The sequence below is a fragment of the Eleutherodactylus coqui genome, chromosome 5 (assembly GCF_035609145.1).
Source record: "Eleutherodactylus coqui strain aEleCoq1 chromosome 5, aEleCoq1.hap1, whole genome shotgun sequence".
Taxonomy (NCBI): Eukaryota; Metazoa; Chordata; class Amphibia; order Anura; family Eleutherodactylidae; genus Eleutherodactylus; species Eleutherodactylus coqui.
The window spans coordinates 114,742,368-114,766,252 of NC_089841.1; the positions used below are offsets into that span (position 1 = coordinate 114,742,368).

General features: G+C 42.7%; 1 long non-coding RNA gene across 1 annotated transcript in view; it reads left to right on the forward strand.

Annotated features, from left to right (window-relative positions):
* Nucleotides 1–23,812, forward strand: part of LOC136627713 (uncharacterized) — a 151,439-nt gene extending 127,627 nt beyond the window's left edge. Inside the window, exon 3 of the long non-coding RNA XR_010792815.1 lies at nt 22,983–23,812. This is a non-coding gene — a long non-coding RNA (uncharacterized lncRNA). The remainder of the gene's footprint in view (nt 1–22,982) is intronic.
* The last annotated feature ends 73 nt before the right edge of the window (nt 23,813–23,885 follow it).

Genomic DNA, 23,885 nt, shown 5'->3' on the forward strand with positions numbered 1-23,885 from the left:
TGCAAGCCAAAGCAAGGACTTCATCAATAGTTGCGACTGATAAGTCTCGATATCTACCAACAATCGAGATACATCTTCACAAAGGATATCAAGGATCCATCTGAATAATGCAGCTTTATTATAGCTAAATCTGAATGGCCCATTCTCCCTTTTGATTATCTTCAAGTCAGATTGGAGTAGCTCCAGCAAGATATAGAACCCTTTGAAACAAAGTCTCTATTAGCTTCCTCAACTTCATAAAAATTGTCTAGGTAATAATATGAGGAGAACCTGGAAAAAGTAGAGCATCCTCGAAAGTATATCCATTTTGATGGCGCTGATCCTGCCAAACCATAACAAAGGTAGTGCAGCCCAACACCTAAAAAATGTCAGTGGGTATGACTAAATGTACGTCAGGACAGCACTCCAGTAGGCAAAAGAGCAAATGATGGAGATATAGATGTATGAAACAGGACTTACATGGTGTTTAGTGGGGTCCCTGGAAGGGAGCTCCACCAACACCTCCACGTCCTGGTTTGCCTATGGCTAGTCCTACCTAGGTGTTCCAGTCATTCCTTAAATCCCGATGGAACTTGGGAGAGCTACCGGGCTCTTGTGTCTCTCTTACAAAGTGGGTTTGACTGGTATCCTCCCCCCCAAGTAGCATATATCTCAAGAGCGCCATTTAAACGGTAGGAGTGACTGTACATCAGTCACTTCCTCAAGAGGATGTGAAATACTTATTATCTCTTCTGTACATTCACTCTGAAATTGCTGAGGGAGATTAAGAGTACAAATTCCCAGAGAATATTTGGTAGCTCAACCCAAAAATTGGAGACACTAGGACGTCATCCACAAGACCACACAGTGATACCTTAAAGGGGTTGTCCCGCGCCGAAACGGTTTTGTTTTTTTTTTTAACCCCCCCCCCGTTCGGCGCGAGACAACCCCGATGCAGGGGTTAAAAAAACAAACAGCACAGTGCTTACCTGAATCCCGGCGGTCCGGCGTCTTCATACTCACCTGCTGGAGATGGCCGCCGGGGTCTGCTCCCTCCGTGGACCGCAGCTCTTCTGTGCGGTCCACTGCCGATTCCAGCCTCCTGATTGGCTGGAATCGGCACGTGACGGGGCGGAGCTACACGGAGCCGGCATTCTGCACGAGCGGCCCCATTGAAGACCGCAGAAGACCCGGACTGCGCAAGCGCGGCTAATTTGGCCATCGAAGGCCGAAAATTAGTCGGCACCATGGAGACGAGGACGCCAGCAACGGAGCAGGTAAGTATAAAACTTTTTATAACTTCTGTATGGCTCATAATTAATGCACAATGTACATTACAAAGTGCATTAATATGGCCATACAGAAGTGTATAGACCCACTTGCTGCCGCGGGACAACCCCTTTAAATAAAGTCACTCATCTAAGGGCATTAGCTAAAACTTACATGGTAAAAAGAAACAGAAGCAGAGATAATGGACATCCCTGTGTAGTCCCATTAGGAATCAAGAAGACATCTAGTAACCTGTGCCTGAACCAACACAGAATTGTATAATGTGCCTAAGCATAACCATGCCTAGTCCAAGACTCCATAGTGTTATCTAAAAAAAAAACACAATTCAACCTATCAAATGCTTTTTTAGCATCCACTGAAAGTAAATATATTAAGAGTTTCTTGATGCGAGCCACAGAGACCAAAGACATCATCTCAATGGTATTATCCTGGACCTTGGACCCAACACAAAACCCAAATGATCAGTTTTGATAAGACCAGGAATCAGACCACATTGATGCAGCTCTAAAATCTTTAAATAGATCTTAATATTGATGAGGGAGATAGGATGATTTCCACAATGGACAAGGTCCTTCAACATTTTTGGCATAAAATAAATAAAAGCTAGAAGAATGTGATAAAGAAAAGAACACCCATCTGATATCTCTTGGGAGACATTGAAAAGAAAGGAGTGTAGAAGGCCAGCCAAAGACTTATAAAATCTTAGAGTTAACTCATCTGGACCTGAGCTCTTTCCTTTTTTTAGATCTTTAATCACTAACTCCAGCTCCGTCTCAGCGATATCCCCCTCCAAAGCCTTACATTCCATTTCCGAGAGAAAAGGCAGTTTATGAGAGGCATTATAGGCCTCAGTTTTTTGTGTCCTTTGTTCAAAGTGTAATGAAGCATAGTGGTCAGGAATGTTATATAAGGATTCATAATGAGGATTCAATCAGGAGGCTGGAATCGGCACATGTGACAGGGGTGGAGCTACGCGATGATGCGTACAAGGGGGCGGAGTCAGAACGCCGCTGCTGCCGAACCGAGCCGAAGGGAAAAGACACATCTGCGCAAGCGCGTCTAATCGGGCGATTAGACGCTGAAGTTAGACGGCACCATGGCGACGGGGACGCTAGCAACGGAGCAGGTAAGTGAATAACTTCTGTATGGCTCATATTTAATGCACGATGTATATTACAAAGTGCATTAATATGGCCATACAGAGGTGCATAACCCCACTTGCTGCCGCGGGACAACCCCTTTAAGCATCTCCCACTGGGCCAGGGCTACTGTAGCATCATCTTTGTGTGTGTGAGCAAACATATCAATTGTAGCCTTAATCTTAGACATACAAGCCACATTATTGAGTAGGTTGTCATGAAGTCTCCAGAATCGTGTTCCTCGCAGCAGAAGGGAAAATCAATATAACCCAAAACCATAGCATAATCAGACCAGAGGAAGATATCAAAAGATCACTTTGAGAAATACTGGAGTAACTATGATGGGCACTTGACAAAAAGCTATAATCACACTGGGTTTACTTATCTGAAATCCAGACATCGAAGACCTTCCCCTTGAGAAATCAAGGGATGGCTCCATAATGATATTAAAATAGCCAACTAAAATCAGGTAAGGACCCTCAACAAATATGTCTAGGAGTTATAAAGCTCATATTACAAAGTCTGCTGACACTGGTTAGAGAAATACATGTTAGCTATCATGTATGTCATATTTGCCAACTCTATTTTCAAAAACAGGAACTATCTCTCAGCATCAATTAGTTGGTCATTAATGTGTGGACTGAAGGAAGAATGAAATGCCACTGACACCCTGCTGAACCTGAAGATCAGATTAAGGGAATAAAACCAAGTTAGATAAAATCAACTCTTACAAGCAAGAATAGAAGAAACTTTGAAATGTGTTTCTTGTATAATAAGAACAGAGAACATTTTTGTGTGGAAATAATAGGCCAGTTGACTTGTCTTGTCAGGTTTATTTAGTCCTTTCACATTTTAAGAGCAAAATGATACACATGTCATACTTGAAACTGATGTATGAGTGAATATGAATGGCAGACAGGCATTGTTAGGACAAATATGGTCACCTGAAAAGGAACAAAAGGAACAAAGACATAGAGAAGACAAGGCAATGACACCAAAAAACACTGAAACAAACAAAAATAGAGAGTCTGAACGGCAAATGTCCCCAACTTAGACCAACCAAACTATGTGGGGTAAAGGTCCCTAAGTGAGATGAAGGAATCCATATTTGCGGCACCTCCCACCTTCCTAGTACATCACTTGGGACAATATAACAAAGCCACTAAGAAATTAACACTAAAAATATAAAAATGATATGGAATTGATTAGAAAAAAATATCCCAACGTATACAAAAAAAAAAACTGAGGAAACTCGTACAAGCTGAGGCTAGACCCAAATAAAGCTATGTATCCACTAGCGCAACAAGCAGAGTACAAGAAAATCAAAGGAAAGAAAAAGTTTCCTAGGGTCAGCATACAAAAAAGTTCTATGGTCTAAAAATTTCAGGTTTATCGAAACTATATTAACCGTTTCCTTTTACAAAAAAAGCAAAAAAACTAGAAAATTCTATGGGCACTATTAATGGCTAGATGTTATGGACTAACACCACTAACAAAGTGCTATTTCTTTTCTGCAATCATATGATCTGTACATTGTTTCTTTGAATAAAAATTTATTTGAACAAAAAAAGAACTTCTATGGTCAAGTTAGGAAGGATCTTTCAAGTATCTGCAATGGGACTGGAACTCTTCATGGTGACTTCTTGGGTCTCTGTTGCTGCCATCTCACATGTTGAAGGAAGCTTGGGGGTGAAGTTGGAGCAAGCCAATGCGGCAAACAGACCATAACCAGTTCTAAAAATTGAGTAAGTTTGGCAGATTTCCTAAAGAACGGAATGTGGCGAATTTGCCTTTGTAGGAGACAAAAAGCTGGAATGGGAAACCAGAGCAATAATGAAACCCCCTCTCATTGAGGAGGGACAATAGAGGGCGAAGGGATCTCCATTGCTAAAGAGTTTGTCAATAGAGATCCGCCATAATGGTAATCATAGATCCATCATAGCACACTTCTTTATTCTCCCATAATAGCTTTCATGATGTTCTCCTTTCTGGAAAAGTTATGAATCTTGCAGATTACATCCCTAGGTTTCTGTAGATTGGAGGGTTTCGGACCCAGCCCTCTATGAATTCTATCTAAAAGGACTGCATTAGAGAGGTCTCTGTTCAGCAGGTTACAAAAAAATCCTTTAAATGGTTGAGTACAGCTCTGTATTAGGATTGATTCAGAGAGACCACATAGTCGCAAGTTGTTGTGACGATTGCGATTTTACATGCCATCCACATGCTCAATTACATCTACTGGCTTTTGAGCATGATCAGTTATCATGACCTGATGCTCACTTAAGTACTTATAAAAAGAGTCCTGGGAAATCTCAATTTCAATCACCCACTGACTGATCTGCTGCAAGTCATTGTACATAGCCTCCCTATCTCATTTGTGAGTCTTCTCGAGACACATGATGGTGTGAAGATGACACTTCCGATCCCAAGAGTTATCAGGATCAGAAGCAGACACCTTCTCCTCCTGTTGGGGGCATACCTTACGAGAGAAGTAAGCTGAAGAAGTTGCGCTCATAGCGAGGCCAGGTGTCAGCATAGCACCCAGTGCCATCTTATCCACCTCTTCTAAATCACCACACTGAAGACCAAGACCAAAGAAACACCTGATGCCGCCTAAATTCCCAGAAACCCCTTTCGACAGGAGCTCCTTCTTGATTCGTCCACAAGGCATTTTAGATATGTAGAGAAGCTGCATATAGTGGCTGAATATAAAAATTAAGCTGAGTTAGATGGGAGATCAACTATCTTGCTGTTTACTGCCTCATAGACAAGCTCCCAATCGAAAAGGTGATTGTGGTGCAACCTCTTCAACCGAAGTAAAACATTTACTAATCTACTGTCTGTAGCTGACGGTAGCTAAAATTCCTATGTTGGCAACTAACATCGACACCATACCTATTCATAGGCACTGACTAATCAAAGTATCTGTCACTTTTATATAGAGCCTGTCCATATGGGCAATACTTCGTAATTTTCAATCCATTCAATACAATACATTACAGAATAGATAAACCAGCACTTAGGGATAGAAATGACTGAAAATATAAAATAATATCCATGTAATAAAGAAGCATTACACTGAACATGCAATCAAAATAATTTAATTGATTCTTCCCAAGTAAAGCAGTCTCTGGAACCAGGGTCACAGGTATTGCCAGAGGAAATAAAATACACCTCAACGCGAAATGGAAAAGGCAGTAAAAAAGTCCAAGCATCACCTCTTTCTCGCCATCCATAGAAAACACCTTAGAAAAGCCTCCCACATAATTGATGGAATATTCCTGACCAATTTTCCAGATATCCACCAGAGAAATTGTTATTTTATCTACAGGAGAAAAGCTCATAAGCGACGTTGTCACTGTATATGAGAACACTTCAAATACTGTAATGCCTCTTAAAATCAGTTTAAAGCTTCTTTAACCCCTTAGGGAGGCAGCCCTTTTTCTTAATTTTCTGTTTCTACACACTTTCAGAAAATCATAACTCTTTTATTAATCCATGGATGTAGCTATCTGAGGGCTTGTGTTTTGCTGTATAATGTACTGAAAACTTTTTAAAAATTTCTAAGTGGAGTGAAAGTTGGGGGGGGGGGGGGGGGGGTGACAAAAAAAAGCACAATTCTGGCGGTGTGTATTCTTTTTTTTTTTTGGACAATATTCACCAGATAAAAAATGCATTACCAGATATGTTTTTCTTCTTTTGCTTTGATTTTTTTGAATTAGAAATATAGGAACAGTTTTTTAAAAAAAAAAACTTTTAATACCTTTTATTTTTTCTAAAAATTAATTAAAACTTTTTAAACTTAATTTTACATCCGGGACTTGAACTTGAGGCCATTTGATTGCTTCTATAGTATAATGTATAACCATATTATTACATTGTACCACAATCTTACAGGCATTCTATCATGCCATGCTACAGGCCATCAGATATGGCAGCACTGGGGGCATTCAGAAGATCCCAGGTTGCCATGGCAACCCAATGTAATCTCATCTTGGGGGTCCGTTTGGGACCTCACAAAAGCGATTGCAGTTGTTACCGGCAGGTATCAGCTGTGAGACACAGACGGCATCTGCAATGTATGGAACAGGAACATCCTGTGTCGTTAAGGAATATATATACATCCTCACAAGCACTAACAGAAAGATTGCATGTAAAAGCCAATGCTGCAGCTATACTCACTTCACAATCCAGCCCGACCCAGGGTTTCACCAAAAGGCTTCTTGAAGGATATAGAGACATGTACTCACTCTAATCTTAAATAATTATTTCTCCAAATGTTAAAATATACACATTAAATGCAACACAAATTCATAAATCCCATTTCCAAACATACATTAAAACTGAATCACAAAGCTACATTTAAACTAGTTTACAGCATTACAAGAAATACTCCCATTAAAATACTTTAACATGATCAATTTCAAAAAGTTTCAATCACATGATCCTAAAAATTACACCTCAATATAATTAATGAAACTCACATGGTCACATGGTACAAATGCACTAATCAAACCCTACAAACCTATTTAATGCACAAGATACCTAATGGAAATCAATCAATTCTTTCCATTCTCAATAAATTCATTCCCCATAGCTTTAAAAAGGCACAGATGATATAGAAAGTATTTCAGAAAACATTTTAACCCCAAATCAACATTTAAACCCATCAGACAGAGGCTTGTGTCACATGGAAGTATTTCTGCATGAAAATTTAGCATGCGCAGAAAATAGAAGTGTTGATTTCAATGGGTTTGTTCACAAGCCTGTTATTTGCATGCACAATTACGTCGTGCAAAAAAAAAAAAAAAAAAAGGAAGCATGCCCTATTTTCCTTTGAACAGAAAAAGAACACATCTTGAACTCATTAAATTAATTGGCCATTTCAATGGCTGAAAGTATCGGTGTGTGCATTTTTGCACACGCAATTGAAAACAACTTGTGCATTGAAGAAGTGCAGTAAAAAACAGTGTTGTGCACGCCACTGTGCAAAAACATGGCACAAATGCGCATACGCTCAAGGGACACAGGCCTTAATGCATTAAGATGACAGATCCAGAAGTCTTCCTTTTTACTAAGACCTCGTTCACACGAGCGTGGTTTTAGCGCTCTATTAGCATCGCAAAAAAACGCATAACGCTTGGGAGAAAATAGCATGAACGGGTGATTTCCATCTATTAAGTCTTGAGCTTCATTAGTTGTGAAATTGGCCGTTCACACGATTGGGAGGTGCGTGGTGCGTATTATCCAGCTCTATAGCACTACGCCATACTGCATTCTGACAGTAAATTCCAATAAAGAAGCAACAATGGAGGCAGCAGTTGTGGTGCAAAAATAGTAAAGGTTTATTCCTCCCAACAAAGAATTCTGTGTTTTGAGGAATAAACCTTCACTATTTTTGCAACACAACTGCTGCCTCCATTGTTGCTTCTTCATTGGAATTTACTGTTGGATGGTCTGCTCTGGATCCAGACCTGGATGGCGTTTTGCAGGATCCTTGTCCGCCCCCATTAGGGCACAATTCATGCTGCTGATGAAAGGACTTTATTTACTGCATTCTGACAGGCAGCCTATCAAGCCACCCCACCGGACACAAGTCTCACCGCAAGCCGCAACAGCACAGACAACGGGAAACAAGTCCCACTGCAAGCCACAACAGCACAGACAACGGGACACAGGTCCCACCGCAAGCCGCACCAGGACAGACAACAGGACACAGGTCCCACAGCAAGCCGCACCAGGACAGACAACAGGACACAGGTCCCACAGCAAGCCGCACCAGGACAGACAACAGGACACAGGTCCCACAGCAAGCCACACCAGGACAGACAACAGGACACAGGTCCCACCGCAAGCCGCACCAGGACAGACAAGAGGACACAGGTCCCACCGCAAGCCGCACCAGGACAGACAACAGGACACAGGTCCCACCGCAAGCCGCACCAGGACAGACAACAGGACACAGGTCCCACCGCAAGCCGCACCAGGACAGACAACAGGACACAGGTCCCACCGCAAGCCGCACCAGGACAGACAACAGGACACAGGTCCCACCGCAAGCCGCACCAGGACAGACAACAGGACACAGGTCCCACCGCAAGCCGCACCAGGACAGACAACAGGACACAGGTCCCACAGCAAGCCGCTCCAGGACAGACAAGAGGACACAGGTCCCACAGCAAGCCGCACCAGGACAGACAAGAGGACACAGGTCCCACAGCAAGCCACACCAGGACAGACAACAGGACACAGGTCCCACCGCAAGCCGCACCAGGACAGACAAGAGGACACAGGTCCCACCGCAAGCCGCACCAGGACAGACAACAGGACACAGGTCCCACCGCAAGCCGCACCAGGACAGACAACAGGACACAGGTCCCACCGCAAGCCGCACCAGGACAGACAAGAGGACACAGGTCCCACCGCAAGCCGCACTAGGACAGACAAGAGGACACAGGTCCCACAGCAAGCCGCAACAGGACAGAGAAGAGGACACAGGTCCCACAGCAAGCCGCAACAGGACAGAGAAGAGGACACAGGTCCCACAGCAAGCCGCAACAGGACAGACAACAGGACACACGTCCCACAGCAAGCTGCAACAGGACAGACAACAGGACACACGTCCCACAGCAAGCCGCACCAGGACAGACAACAGGACACAGGTCCCACCGCAAGCCGCACCAGGACAGACAACAGGACACAGGTCCCACAGCAAGCCGCTCCAGGACAGACAAGAGGACACAGGTCCCACAGCAAGCCGCACCAGGACAGACAAGAGGACACAGGTCCCACAGCAAGCCGCACCAGGACAGACAAGAGGACACAGGTCCCACAGCAAGCCGCACCAGGACAGACAAGAGGACACAGGTCCCACAGCAAGCCGCACTAGGACAGACAAGAGGACACAGGTCCCACAGCAAGCCGCAACAGGACAGAGAAGAGGACACAGGTCCCACAGCAAGCCGCAACAGGACAGACAACAGGACACACGTCCCACAGCAAGCTGCAACAGGACAGACAACAGGACACACGTCCCACAGCAAGCTGCAACAGGACAGACAACAGGACACACGTCCCACAGCAAGCTGCAACAGGACAGACAACAGGGCACACGTCCCACAATAAGCTGTACAGGACAGACAACAGGGCACTGGCTTTACAGCAGACTACAACATATGGTGCAAACCACATGGACTCCACCCAGAGCTCACATGCACACAGATGAAACTCACAGCAAGTCCAAGTGTCCTCATACAGGAGGGATAGACAGACAGCCACCGAGCTGACATAGGGAACTGTGTCAGGGATCCACCAACTGACACACAGAGCAAGACATAAGATGTTTGGAGGTTGCACCTGTCAGGGGAAGGGAAAAGGGGTTCTGCATGTGCTACAGACAAGGACTACAGGTGTCCAAACCATCTTTAGGAAGCAGAGAGACACAACAGACCTACATGCAAACAGTTCTGAGTGGGGACAAAACAGATACATCCAAACAGTACAAGACCAGCATCAGTTACTGACCGGAGCTGGGTTTATATGTGCTGCAGGCTAAAGAGGATTGGCTGCTGGAAAATACCACACTCAGCCAGCTCAATTAACCCTCACCTGTGGAGCTGTGCTGCTAGGAACCTTAGTACTACAGATCCCAGCAGCACACCCTGACAATCCATTGCCCACTATACAGACACCAGTCCTTTGATATTAGGTGCATTTACACACATAGATGATCGCTCAAAATTCTTCAGAAACTGACAGTTTTGAGCTATCATTTTGCATTAGCTACTAATGGGCTAAATCAGCCCTTTAGTACTTCATTGCATGTATTTAGAGAACAGCTGGTGGTCTGTTCTTTAAATACATTGCTATTGTTCTCCAGTGGGACAGAGGCTGTTAACAGGTGTTAAAGATTGTTATCAGCTGTTATCAGCTCTGCTTGCAGAGAACTCAGTGTGCGATCTGTCATATCTTATTGTCCTGATGAGCGAGGATTTCGTGCGGACCTGAACTCAGCGATGGACGAAAAGTGCACGGTAAGTGCACGATGGGCGCACATTTACACACAACAATTAGCGCTCAAAAGATGGCTTTTGAGTGAATTTTGAGCGATCATCGTTGTGTGTAAAAGGGCATTCATCAGTGTTTGTAAATGACACTGTGGATATCCTATTGGTGACAGTATACTAATTTTAATTATGCTGATTAATGATATCACATTTGCAATGATTTCCTGCACTATATATATGTATGTGGCTTTGTCTTTGAAAGTTGCTTGAGTCTGAGTCGAAGCATTGCTGGGTATGTTTCCTGCTGAATAAACTTGCAAATACAATATGCTAACATCCAGCTTTTCTTCTTCATTGACCTTTCTAATATATTCAGCATTTTCTACTACCATAGCTTTTCTATGGGATTGGACCAGACGAGCTAGCCTTCACTCCCCACGCACAATAATTAGCCTTGGGTGCCCATGAACCTTTCACTGGTTTGCCCTTTGTCCTTCCTTGGTAAGTAATTTCCACTGCAAACTGGGAACAAGACTTGTTGTTTTGGAGATACTCTGACCCAGCCATCTAGCCATCACAATTTGGCTCTTCCAAAGTTGCTCAGATTCTTACGTTTACCCATTTTTCCTGCTTCAAAACATTGTATTTAAGAACAGACTGAACACTTGCTGCCTACTACAGCCCACTCTCTGACAGATGCCATAGTTATGAAATATTCACTTCACCTGTCAGTGGTTGTAAAGTTATGGATGATTTGTGTATAAGGATAGAAGAGTGATTCATGTTCTGATGAAAAGGTACCTGACATTCTTTATCTTCAGATTTGTTTATGAATTTGCTATGCCAACTTGGTAGATGGGCACAAAGGTTTTCACTTAAAAATGACATTTTTAATCCTTCGTCGTCCTATGGTGTTTAATAGGAAGGTCAATCTCACCTCATGTTTGCCTCAGTTAGAACCCTGAATGTTTCCTTCCCTTAGGCCTAATAACTAGAAATGCCATCTGTGGAGAAACGATGTTTATCTTCTGTCTGAATACACAAACATGTGGTTATATATTTCTCTAATTCAAGTACCTTTTACATGCTTCTGAACTAATGTGAAACATTAACAACTCAGAAAACCTCTCAGCTATGTCCCCCGCATTAAATTGTCCATAACCAACGGAAGTTAAAAATTACATGTCTGTAAAGCACTGAACTCTCTGCAACCCCATTATTGAATCCTGGCATGCTACAAGCTAGACCTTTCTCTAGATGTAGCAGGAGAAAGAGCAATGTTCAAGTTCCATTCACCTTAAAAGGTCTTTGGAAAGGGCGGTGAAAGACATGAACATATGTTCCCGTGAATTGAAAGGCATAATCTGGATGAGTGAACGTGCAGATGCTTGTTTGTATATGCACTCATAAACTATAAAAATATCTATGCTCAGATTTAGAAAAACCACCATGTGGCAATCAAAGTCGGAGTGTTAAAATATAGATTGTGATGGTGCCTAGCATTTTTAGAGCCTCAATAAAAATACAGTTGGATATAAAAATTAGTGCAGCCTTTATTTTGTAACCTATACTAGGTTACAAAAATGATCTGCTAGTTTCTGAAGTGGGTTCAACTGGTGGATTATGAGCTGCCATTTGGCCACCACTGGTCTAGCCACTTCCATAATTGTCTGCATTAAAATACTGCTAGGTTCTGACTGTGTTTGGGTATTTGGTTCACAGATTGCAGTGAGAGATGCTACCAATATACTGTACATTCCCACCTGTACCCATAAGCTTTTATTACCATCTCTCCTTCACTACTGCAAAATACAAGCGATTGTCTGGCTGCTGTTTCTAACACCAGGTCTTCTCTCTATATCAAACAGAATTTTTTTTTTCAACAATAATCTTGTTAATAATAATTTTCAGTATTACATTTAAAGACAACAGTATTATTAATTGATTGTTCATCATGTTACAATATGTTGGCTACCAGCCTTTTATCAATGAGGTTTTTTACCAAAAAATAAAAATGACAATCAGATGTTAACATGCGTTGCATTTTCATTGTTGTTGTCGAGAAAGGGATTCCTCAAGAGTAAACAATAGCTTGGCCAGGGCCAATTCATCATGTAGGTAGGAAAGGATTGGTGTAGGGAAGATTAGGGGGGGGGAGGGGTTCTCTCTCTCTCAGGGTCCATATCTCAAGGGGCGGAGACCTTAGTATGCTGGCTTTAGATTAACAGGTTCGACCCCGCTGTGGGAAAGGTGTAGTTTATCCAGGGAGTGCAGATGCTAATGAATTTATCCCTTTTATCCTCTATTATCGAAGTGAGTTTTTCATTTATGAGATACCAATTTATTCGGCGTTTAACTTCGGAAAAATTCAGAGTAGCTTTACGCCAGGAGTCAGCGATGGTTTGTTTTGTAGCTAGGAAAATAAATGAAATACATTTTCTGGAATTTGGGGAAATATTCTTAATTTTTTTATTCAGTAGAGCCTTCCATGGATTTTTGCGTAGGTTGTGGAACGTTACTGAGTAGATTAAAGAATATGTCCTAATCCATAGTCGCTTGACTCTTGGGCAGGACCACCATGTATGGAGCATATCACCAGGGGACGAGCAACCCCGGAAGCAGTTCTTTGAATAGCCGGGGACAGCATGCGCAATTCGGGTGGGGACTAGATACCATCGTAGAAGGACTTTGTATGAGGTTTCCAGCATTAGTATATTGCGGGCCCCACTGTTGGTAGAACTCCATATCTGAGACCACTCCTCCTCGCTCAGGACCTCCCCCAGATCCTGCTCCCATTTAGTTACATAAGGTAACAAACAGAATTTTTTTAAAAACTAAACTTCTTGTGTTTCTGCCATCTACTGACCCACCTAAACCTGATATTTCTGAGTGTGTGGTACTACCCATATCTTCCAAGCAGCACACACACTGCCTTGGGGTCATATTTGACTCCAATTTTTCCTATACTCCATATAGTCAGTCACTTGCTCACTCATTTCACCTCACTCTTATTGTTGCTCTCATCTATTCTCATCTTGACTACTGTAACTCCCTAGTTATTGGTATTCCTCTCAGTAAACTCTCCCCTCTCAAATCTATTCTGAATGCAGCAGTCAGATTCATGTTTTTGCCCAGCTGCTACACTGGTGCCTCCACCCTGTGCCAGTCACTGCACTGGTTGCCCATCAACTATAGAATTTAAACTCATCAGTCTCACCCATAAAGCTCTCCACAGTGCTGCACCACCTATATCTCCTCACTAATCCCTGTCTACCACCCTATCTATGCTCTCCATTCTGCTACTGACCTTAGACTAAGTTCCTCCATAGTCTGAACCTCCCACTTCCAACTCAAAGTTTTTTCCTGAATTGCTCCAGTTCTCTAGAATGCGTAACCCTAGACAATATGGTTAATCACCAATACCCACAGTTTTAAGCATGCCCTAAAAACACATCACTTTAGGGAGGCCTATCATATCCTATAATCTAACTCTTCTAACCCTTCTACATTCTCCTTCAAAAACTCATCACAGTATCCATCAGACATTCCAATCTACATCTTTGTTGTACATATACAGATACTGTTGGTGACCAACTCGTACAGATTTATGTGTACTACCCTATTTACATAAAAAATTGTCAGACCATTGTACAGAACAAGCACATTTACCTCTTGCATCACCACACTCATTTCAGCATCTTCTCACATTCTCATATCCAGAGTTCTAATGAGTAGGTCCACATAAGCACAGTTCCAAGGCTTAACAGTCTCACATGTGCACTGCTCTGAGGACCTTCTAAATGAATTTTTTTATGCGAATGCGCCAGTTTTCTGACATTATAGTAGTGAAAATAGTGGTGCTTGATTCAAACTGTTTATGAAGCCCCCTCACACACACACTTTAACTAACACAAGCAACAATGTGTTGGAAAAAGTGGTGAGCTCATACATCCTAGTGTTGTTCAGTACTATGCACTGTGTTCTCCAACAGGCATTCACCACATTGTGAAAACATTGAAAAGAAAACCTAACACTCAACGGTATACCAGTCTTCATTAATACTGTATGCCCACTGTGTCCAGCCAGCCAGCCAAATAAGCCAGTTGACAGCTTCATTACCCAAGAGAAATTTGGTTCTGACAGAATACCAAATTGAAGGTATCGATTATGATTATAAAAAAAGCTTTCTTCCAAAAAGCAGCACCATACCTGTTTACTGGTCATGTGTGGTTTGCAACTCATCCCCATTCACTTCATGGACATGTGTGGTGCTGTTATTCAAAGAAAGCAGCCATATCTTCTTAAAGAAGGACAGCCCCTCTAAATAACCACTTCTTATCCATAGAATCTAGAGAAACTGGATAGAGAATATCAAGTCCTTCTAGTTGCTGTCACAGTTCACCAGCTATAAGTAAGGATCAGGACTGGGGTGATGTCATGGCATCAGCTCCGGCACATGTGATTCTCATGTCACTGCGTACTTACTATCACTTCAGTACTGGATGCCGACAGGGATATTTCTCTGTTGGTCTTTGGACAGATTGGTTGGCTGGGAGGTGGGTACCTCAGCCAGCCAATCAGTTTTAATTTGTGTACATTTATTCCAACTCCTCCTCACAGAGGTCACCAGTTATAATTTCTCTCTGAAGGTGTTTCTGGTCCAGTCAGTGGCTCCTGGTTCTAACCTACGTTTCCTTTAAGATAGGTCTGCTGGTGATTTACTCATTTATTGGGGTATTCGTACACTACTTTCCCTGTTCACTTGTGGTATTACATTGAATGTCATCTAACTTTTTCCACTATTCCCAGCAGGGGTTGCTAGCAAGTTCTAGCCTGGTGGGCAAGCACACAGTGCTGGCTTATGAGTAGTGGTCCATCCTTAGACCACATTCAGAAGGTTATTTGTGAGTTATACCCGAGACCCTCAGGTGCAACTCACAACAACCAGCACACAGCCGCACATCATATTCTCATCTGGGATACAGACCAAAATAGAACATGCAGCAATTGCATGTACAGCACCAGAACCAAGCTCAGTACACACAAAAATGGACAACATCTAAAAGGCTGCAGGCTTAGACACAGCAGTTCAGTTCTAATATGCTTCTAACCAACATAGTTACTATACAATCTACTCAAATATCGGCTCTACACAGTAATAATGATTACATTATCACAAGTGGTGCCATCCCTGGAGTCATTCACATTTGGTTTTCTCCTCTCTGGGTCCAGACAGACACAGAAATTTCTTCCAGACACAAATCACTTTTGAATATTCTCTCATCCTGCTGTTGCAATCCCTAATAAACTTCTCAGTGCTTCCCTGTTGGTAGTAGTGTGTTTGTTGTGGTCCCACTAATAGTGAGTGCCTCCACTATGGTCTCACTATGTAATCACCTGCTGTGATTCCAATTAGTAATATGGTCCCATTATTTAATAGTGCATATGCTATGGTCCCACAGTGCAATAGCATCTCTGCTGTGTGACTCTCCTAAGTTGCCCTATCTAGTAATATGACCCCCTCAGTGGCCCCTTGTATTAATTTGTGACTCCCTCTCTGGCCTCTTTCAATTAATTTATGACCCCTTCTGTGGCCTTTTTCAGTTAATTTGTGACTCCCTCTGTGGTGTCTTTCAATTAATTTGTGCCCCCCTGTGTCCATTAGTGTTAAAATATCTTCTCTACACACAATAACATCTGTCTCCCCTCCGATGCTGTGCAGTGTGTTGCACAGTGGTGACCTCACTCCTCTAACCTCCACCTGGCTCCAGCATTCAGTGTTCACTGCAATTTGAGTATTGCAGTGGGCAGAGGAGTGAGGTTACAGCGTGATGTGTTGGAAGGAAGACAGCAGTTCTATAAGTGTGTGACTAAGTTTTTAAGCTTACCAGTGGCATGAACTTCCAGACTGCTACAAAGGGGGCCAAGTGGCCCTAAACACTTGCTGGTGGCCCAGCCTGGGGGGATCCTGCCTTCCTGCCCCCCAACCCGCTCCTGATTACCTGTTACGATCAAAGGAAAGTCAGGGTCACCCCAAGTTCTTGACATGAGATCACTCTCATCAGAATGAGTGCTTTACTTATAAGTAGGGTCTCCTCATTTCCAAGGGTTAGTTTCCCCATCTTCCCTATTCTGTGTCATCCACAGTTATATTGAGTGTGTATATTGATCCTTTTAAGACGCAATAATATGTCTTGGTCAGATGTAACAGTTTTGCAGCCCCCCACAAAAGGAAATGTCCTGAGGCAGAGCTTACAATGGTTGCTGTTCTTCTGCTCATAGAATAATTGGGAGTAGTAGTCCATTAAGGACATTTTCCATACCCTAGAGTATTCACATGGGAGACTTAATATGATCCTGTTGGAACTTATTTCCTTTGTTGTTCAGCACATATGACAATATCTTCAAAGGTGCCAACAACCACGTCACTTTGGCCACTTCAGTTTTTAAACGCTAAACATCTGTTCTAAACACCATATTCTAAAGCCTTTGTCTAAGCAATGTGACCTCAGAGTATAATGGAAGAGGGGAAAGTTATACCTCTGAAATCTACAGTTCTATTTTTACCATGCTTTTTACTTAATGTGCAAGTGCTTAGATGCTAATAGGCCCTAAGGCATCTGCCAGAAAGCCTTTCATTTTTCTAATAGTAATTTAAGTGAAACAAAAGTGAACAGCAACGTGAATTTGGTTTACAGTCAAAAAGTGTACAAAGTAGAACACATTAACTTCCAGCATCCTAAAAAAAACTTCTCTCCCTTGATATAACACTTACGCCTACATCTAAAGTAATCCACTGTGAACCACTAACCCCTTTGACTCAAAGTTATGATTCTTATTTATGCTGAGTTCTACTGATCAGAAAGGAGATATATGTGTAGCAATCATCATGAGGAAGGATCTCTGTTTTGTATAATGTCGCATTTTTCACTACAATAAGGGCAGTAAATACAGAAATACCTATTATAGGTGGTCAAGATGTTATCAAAGCAGCTCCTTCAGGAAGTACCATTTTACACATGACTAGCTGTGCGTTAAATTAAATCATTGCTCGCCCCGGGTGTGTTCGTTAGCTACAACTTCTGTGAAGTAAAGCAACTAAACTTAATGTACATCCTGTTGTGACTGTAAAGTAGACAGAAGAAACAAGATACATCTCAATAGGCAGCGTATAAACACAAAATCTTTTAACAAGCTGAGTCTTAGTGATATAAATGTTTTCTAACCTGGAAATGACAAACCTTTTGGTTCAGGTTAATGTCAGCTGCCCAGAGCTGACATTATTAATCCAGTAATAAGCTAAGGTTGATGTGCTATAAAATATCATGTCGTATATAAAAAGTCTCCTGTAAATAAATGCATACTACAACACAATGTGAGATAGTTCATGTTCCCATCTAGCTAGGTATCTGCATAATTAAAGTGACTCTCCTTGACCCAAAACCTCTATCTTTTTATCCCAATTCCCCATTGTTTTTTTCCTTGTCATACATACGATTGTATGTCCTTCTTTCACCTTTTTTTCATTGTGTTATGATTTGTGGCCACAGCTGCCATCTTGCCACACCTGTCCATGGCTGGCATCATGCTCTAGTCTTCATTCGCATGCACCTGGCAGAGCCGGATTCCGCAGCAGGCTCCCACAGTGGTGTCCGTGCATACCTCTATTTTCGTTTCTACATCTGTACTGCAGATGCACTCGGTGGCTCGCCGTCGGACATGCACAGTACAAATTTATTTTTCAAAATCGCTTCTCCCACGCTGCCGCTAGGTGATGACACGGAAACTGCGACCTGTCCGTAATGTTAATTGTAATCTTTCATACTAAAACAGTTCATTCAATGGAAGCCATCCATGCAAAAATGGAGCACCCTGCAATTTTTCTTTCGCAAGCAGAAACTGCAATTGATTTCCGTTCGTGCGCAGGAAGAATCAATTTCCCATAGCATGCTATGAACGGTATTTGCTGCGGATCCGTAGTGCGGATGCCCAACATGGATTCCGCAACAAAAATCCACCTGTGTCCTGGCAGCCTCTCAATGCTGCTACAAGGACATGTGTGCACATACTTTCTGAAAATCTGTCAGTCTCCAATCCCTGACCACCTCTGCCTATGTCACACACCTTGCCTCTAAGGAAGGTGCCTAAGTTTTAGGTCTTCTGGCTCGAGGAACAGGAGCTAATTGTTTGTTCTGACTTCCTAGTTTTGATTCTCAGCTTGGTTCAAAATGGTTTGAATGCAAACGAACTGTGAGATCGGACTACACAAAGTTTGTAGTCTGTTACCATAGTGACACATAGTTCTGCCCCATTTTTTATTTTATCTACATTGGATAAATAAAACATGGTTGGAAAGGTAAGCACAGCCCTAAAGGAGGTCTTCTGCAACTAAAACAATTGTATAGGCAAGAAATGGTGAAAAATAGAAAAAAGCACTCACCTGTTAAATGGCCCTCCGGTCAGTCTATCCATGCCGCTTTGGTTGGAGACTTCTGCAGCTGCCATATGCGATTAATTGTTCACAGGCCACTACAGCCAATGACTCGTTTCAGTGATGATACTGCCATGACCCAGAAGTTCCCTTTAAATGTAATATATCTGGTGTTATAATAGTACTAGTAGCCAGAGGCGTAACTTGAAACTCCTGGGCCCCAATGCAAAATCTGTAACTATAATGCTTTATTTATAGTACTGGGCTCCATATATGGAGAAGAGAGGCCTTATGGGGCCCCTAAAGGCCCATTTATATTTGACGAATATCAGGCAAACGATGCCTGACACTCGTCCTCGTGCATACTCGCTCTTGTGCACCTTCATGGGAGCTAGTATTGCTGGCTCACAGCGAGGCGGCTGGAGGAGATTTTTCTCCTCGCGCTCCCCCTGCCCCTCTCCATTGACTTAACATAGCAGCTGTTCAATACTGAATGACTGCTATTTAGACTGAATGTTCGTTGTTCAGGTCATCGTCCATTGTTTATGCAGCATAAATGATGGATGATGAACTGATCGTTAATCATTCAGTGTAAACAGCGGCTGTTCAGTACTGAGTGTTGGTGTGTGTATGCCTCAGACACCTAGCACAGGTTTTGTCTTTGATTATCTTGTCTGCACTTACCCTGTACTTGGTTCTGTCTTTGCTTGTTTGCTGCTCTCCTGTTGTTGTAGGTTCCTCTCTCTGATCTTGTTGTCGGTCTCTCTGTCTCTTGCCTTGTCTGTGTGTGCTTGTCCATTGTTTTCCTGTCCCTGCACCATTCCTGATTCTGCCCTGCCTTATTGGTATGTACAGTGGTGTGTCCTATCAGGGATAGTCTGGCCCAAGAGGAAGACCGTGGGGCCATCCTTGTAGGGACACTTACCCTGCTTTTAGGCAGGGGTACCCCATTTCCCTGACTAGCAAAGGGCAAGAGTTCCCATCTGACATTGCTCATAGGTTGGTCTGTTTCACACCACCTTATACCTGTGCCTCTGACCACCAGGGGTCAACTGCCAACCATTTCAGAGATTGGTTTTTGATCCAGGGATTATTCTGATTGCCAGATTGGAGTCAGGAAGGAATTTTTTTCTCATAAATGGGAAAAATTGGCTTCTACCTGATTGGGTTTTTTGTTGCTTTCATCTGGATGAACATTGGGGGGGGGGGGGGGGGGTAATAGGCTGAATTGGATGGATGTGTGTCTTTTTTTGGCCTTACATACTATGTTACTATATGACCACTCAGTGGTAAAAGTCATACCACTGATTGCCTGCAGTGGTTATGTGCTAGCCATTTGCAAACAAAGATCAGGAGAACCTTTGTTGCTTCAGTCCTGGATCGCAGGTAGAAAGAAGTGAGTACTGTTAATCGTTAATTATTTTAAAATATTTGCAGCAGTTAAAGTTGTAAAACTCTTTTAACATACTTTGACAATGGCTGTATGTAAGCATGGAGTGATGATTGTATTTATAGCTATGACAGCACTGTGTTTATCACAATAACTATAATTCTCAAAACGAAAAGATTGCCTAATTGTGACTACTATGCCTTTTTCCGTCAACATATTCAACAAACAAAAAGTTCTAAAAATTTTTTGTTTCACTTGCTTACTTGTATTCGGTTCAGTAACAGCAAGTTAATATTTTCCATTATATTCTTCAAAATCCTATTTTGTTAACACTGATACGGGGATAGATAGAAAAATATATTGGAATTACAGAACTGTGAATACATTGTAACACAGAGAAGACGGCTAAAGACAAACCTTTTGAAATACAATTTGAAGAGAGAAATGTTTCACCCATGGGTTTAAATTATACTATTGTAATGATAACGCTGTGTTTCTCTTCTCTCCACAACTCATACTGTATTCAGCTCCTCATTCTTTACAGTTTATAATAACACATGGCACAGACATTGTAAATGTGTTTTCACTAGAATTACAGACTAAAGCAACAGAGCTGGGTCATCAAAGCTGGAGATTGAGAACGCCAAAATGATAAGCAGAGTTTTTAGAATCTGCATCTTGTCATATTGCTGGAATACGGATGATTTTCTTAAAGCTCTGTTCACATCTGTGTCATGGCCCATGTTTAGAACGGAAACCATGACACTGTGCCAAACCTTTTATGAGATGGATCTAAGCGGCCTAGAATGGAGTCCATCAGGTGTCCCAACAAGATGTCTGTCACGTTGAGAGTAATAATAAATCTGCATGCCTGATGTAGATGTGAACATTCAAAATCCTTTACAAGTTTACATTTCTTGCTCATACACTGAGGGCCAGTATCAGTGGGAAATCAACAATCGCATAGCTACCAAACTGCCCTACCATAGGTTGTAACTACAGCTCATAGCTCTTCAGAATTTTTGACTTCTTCTGGATAAACACTGCAGGATAATAGGCTGAACGGAATGGACGTATATCTATTTTCGGCCTTACAAACTATCTTGAGATACCTTTAAACAGTGTGATTATTGCCCAAATAATTGCTGAAAACAATGAATCATCCCATGTACATACAGCCAAGGACAGGGCACTGAGCAAGAAATCCCTCACTTATCTGAGTCGCTTACTTTTTAGCTCACCTAATAACCAAGTAACTATTGACCCATTTAAACAGGCAGTAGTTTAATGTATCAACAATTTCTTGTTTGCTGGGAATAGAGGAGGGCAGCCAGACGAAATCTCCAGTACCTCCTTTCACAAATGACTGTCGCTCCTGTGTGAAAACACAGGAGGGTTAGTCAGTGGGACAGCTGTTGTGTACCTATGCAGCCAACGGTGGTCGCATGAAAAGGTACCTTAAGTAAAGCTGGCAAGTCATTCTATATGGCTCTTTGAATGTCATTATTTTGTATTGATAAAGATGCTGATTGAGTTGATTTTAAAGGGGTCGTGGCTAGAGATGAGCAAGTATACTCGCTAAGGCTAACTACTCGAGCGAGTAGTGCCTTAGCCTAGTATCCTCCCGCTCGTCTCTAAAGATTCGGGGGCCGGCGGCGGGGGAGAGCGGGGAGGAGCGGAGGGGAGATCTCTCTCTCTCCCTCTCTCCCCCCCCCGCTCCCCCCTGCTCACCTCCGCTCCCCGCCGGCCCCCGAATCTTTACAGACGAGCGGGAGGATACTCGGCTAAGGCACTACTCGCTCGAGTAGTTAGCCTTAGTGAGTATACTCGCTCATCTCTAGTCGTGGCATAATTAAATTTTAATTTATTCTGTTAAATCATTCAAATTGGAATTATTTAACAAAAACCTTCTGTGACTCAATATTGCTATTTTATGGCTTCCCCTCGTCTTCTTTGATTCCTTCTCAGAATGTCCACTTTATAAAGTGTTTCCCAACCATGGCCATTGGCTGCTGCAGGAAAGGGGAAGGATGGAGGGAGGGATAGAAAGAAACACAGATTGTTTTTTGTTTTGCTTTTTTGTCAGGGGTGCTGCCGGATAACATTTTTTTTTTTACAAAGTGTGCCGCAAGCTGAAAAAGGTTGGAAGACACTGACCCAATATGTCCAATCTAGTTTCCCTACTGCAGACCTGCTTTTCAGATTGATGGCTGATTATTAGAGATGAGCGAGCATACTCGCTAAGGGCAATTACTCGATCGAGCATTGCCCTTACCGAGTACCTGCCCGCACGGAAGAAAAGATTCGGCTGCCGGCTGCGGGCGGGGAGCAGCGGGGGAGAGCGGGGAGGAACGGAGGGGAGATCTCTCTCTCCCTCTCTCCCCCCCCCCCCCCCCGCTACCCCCTGCTCAGTGCCGCAACTCACCTCTCACCCGCGCCGGCAGCCGAACCTTTTCTCCCGAACGGGCAGGTACTCGCTAAGGGCAATGCTCGATCGAGTAATTGCCCTTAGCGAGTATGCTCGCTCATCTCTACTAATTATCAGAAAGTCAATGTCCTGTAAAGTCAGTGCATGTAGAGCTTATCTGCATTTCAGCAAGGGCAGAATGATTAGAGTTCAGGCCTGATGAAGTGGTGCACAACACAGGGTTTCTCTCTATAATGTTCTTTGTCCTGTGTTACACACTGCTCACCCTATCTTTGCACTAGGCATAACTTATGATATTTGTCTTCTCTTTCGCATTTAGGCTAACTTCACACAGGCAAGCGCAATATGGAGCCGTGAATCCAACCCACCATATCGCACTCCCCATCCATGTGAATCCCAAGAGGATGTGAGCAGAATAAGCCAAACTATAAAAAGCTCCTGTGCGATTTCATGTCAAAATAGTCTCGCATCACTTCGTGGCAGAGACAGAGGTTCACAGATGGGGTTGGGGCGATGCGAGAGCATGCAGCAAGATAGAACATGCCGCGATGTTTCCTGCATCGCATCGCGGTGCCATGCAGAAAAACATCACTCATATGTATGACCCCATACAAAAGAATAGGGTTCATATGTGTGCAAGATATGTGCATCTCGCAACGCACATAACTGGCGCGATTTTTGACATCCACGTGAAGGCGGCCTTACTCTCATATATATTTGATACTTAGATAGATACTTCATATGCATATGGAGCAAGTATAAGAATGAATTAGAGCATTAATATTGCCATATTTTAAGTTGTCTTCAGAGAACAAAAAGTAGTTTGTAGTCTGACATACACTATATTAGATTCATTGCCACATGTAAAATTAAAACATGTGGGCTTTGCATAAAACATTAAAACTTTGCTGCAGGATGTATAAAGTTCATTAAAATCAAGATTAATACAGTCCTTAAAGTCGTGGTGTTTTTTAAGAAAACAAATAATATTTTAACGTGAGAATGTCTTACTACCATCACTCAATAGCAAGGTGCGGTGCATGGGAGTCAGAACGCCTGCCATGTGATAATGAAACATTTCTTCCTGGCTTACAAGTGTCCTTGACATTCTCCCACCCCAGATGTCCGAACTCTGGAAAGAAAATTAAACTTCAGGCAAAAGAATGCAAATTATAGCTCCTTGTATATATTTTTCATGACCGCTCCGCTGATCTGAACGGTA